We start from the raw sequence: 1772 nt of genomic DNA, 5'->3' as shown, positions 1-1772 counted from the left end.
AACCCCATCCTCTGGTATTTTCAACACAGAAACCTCAATAAACCACACAAACCTTTGTATTGGACACCTGAAGTTGAGGACAGAGCAACACTTGAATAATTTGAATAATTTGAATAATTTGAATAATTCAGCCCGAGTTCCTGCATGGAGAATGTCAGAACCGTAGTGGGATTGCAAATTAAACCCATAAATTATGTTTTTATGCCAAAGTAGTAATCATGTGACTGCACTATTTTTAGCCCCTTGGAATTTTTTCTCCAAGTGATCTTTTTTTTGAGTGTTTATGGAATTACGTAGCTCTGCTCAGCAATTTCCCTGATGAAAATACGCTCCAGGTATTAAAAAATATACGGGGACAATAAAAATCAGCTCTTCAGACACCTTAATGTGAACCCTCCTGCCTTCTCTGGCAGAAATGGAGTAATTTTGGAGTCTGGACTGCCTGGGATGCTACAAACCTGATTAATCTCTCCATTAGCAGATAATTACTCACTAATTAAATGGATAAGTATTTGCAGAATTCGGCCCTCCTATTTGATTCGAGAGAGTTTTCTCTGTTTTCTAAAAAAAAAAGATGCAAAAGTTAAAGGATATTTGAAAAAAAAAAGCAGTTTTAATCCTTTGAAATGCCAAATATTTCCTTCTTGCTCCAGCAGAGATTTATTAGTTACAAGTTTAATCATTTYTAAATCAATCTCTGGGAGGATTTGAATACGTGACCTTTCCTTCTCCTTTTATTTCTGCTCTGAGTCAGCTCTTTCCTGAATTTTTGAATTTCAAAATATTCTGACTCTCCCTGCCATTAAAACATCACCTTTATTTTGTTATTTAAATGCTGTGAAACCACTACGGCCCGTCTGAAATATTTTTAATGTATTAATTGACAGGAGGGGCAGGGAATTGAAATAAAAATAAAAAAATCCTGACCTTTTTCCTCGTTAAGCATTAGATTGAAGGTGGGTCTGGTCATCTTGTTCACTCCAAGCTGAAAAAGAATCAGTTAAAATGAAAAATGAGCAATAGTGAGCAATACATTCCACTGAGGATTTTGAGATTTCAATATTAAATTTGTTAAATAATTATTTATTTATCACTATATATTGCTATATTGTTATATATAAATATATATGTTATATATTGTTACATATCTATATAAATATTCGATATTTCAGGATATCAAAGATTCCTAAAATTCATACAATCTTCATTATAAAAAATCTTCATTAAATCTTCATATAAAAAAATCTTCATTACAGAACTCTGCTGAATAAGAGCAACTTTTTGGAGGCCTGAACCATGAGAATTGAAAGAAAATTCCTGATTTCTTCATCTGATATTATATCCATTATGTATTATTAATTTATTCTTAATTATTTCTTCCTATTTATAAGCACTTTGAAATGTTTCTTGGGATATTATTTCTCCTATAAAACTGTGAAATAACTGTTTCCACTTTGTATTTGGTTGTGAAATATTCTTTGGAGGGGATTTGCCACCCAAACACGACAAATTTATATTTAAATGCACAAAAGGTGGTGCCTGGTGGTGATGATCAGTCCAGGTATCCCTGGCTTTGCTCTGAAAAATCTGATTTTTCTGCATGAGGAACACCCCAAAGTGACAGAAAAGGTTTGATCTCTTCACAAGGAGCTAAACAAAAATGTGAATCACAGTCAAGCTGGACAAGAATTCGAGAATTCCACCAGATCATCAGAGGAAAGGAAAGAAAAATAAAAATAAGAGCCACAGGCTGAAAAAAAATTGAATTTTTT

At 32.9% G+C, this 1772-nt stretch overlaps 1 protein-coding gene across 1 annotated transcript in view; it reads right to left on the bottom strand.

The window, feature by feature from the left end:
• Positions 1-1772, bottom strand: part of MBD5 (methyl-CpG binding domain protein 5) — a 38196-nt gene that overhangs the window by 33478 nt on the left and 2946 nt on the right. The window contains exon 2 of the mRNA XM_057385261.1: positions 928-985. The gene's annotated coding sequence lies outside the window, so the exon portion shown is untranslated. The remainder of the gene's footprint in view (positions 1-927; positions 986-1772) is intronic.

Source organism: Malurus melanocephalus, unplaced genomic scaffold (assembly GCF_030028575.1).
Source record: "Malurus melanocephalus ecotype Western Australia unplaced genomic scaffold, MMel_1.1 scaffold_803, whole genome shotgun sequence".
Classification (NCBI taxonomy): Eukaryota; Metazoa; Chordata; class Aves; order Passeriformes; family Maluridae; genus Malurus; species Malurus melanocephalus.
Note: the sequence above shows the minus strand (reverse complement) of the source record. Positions and strands in the feature narration are given on the sequence as shown.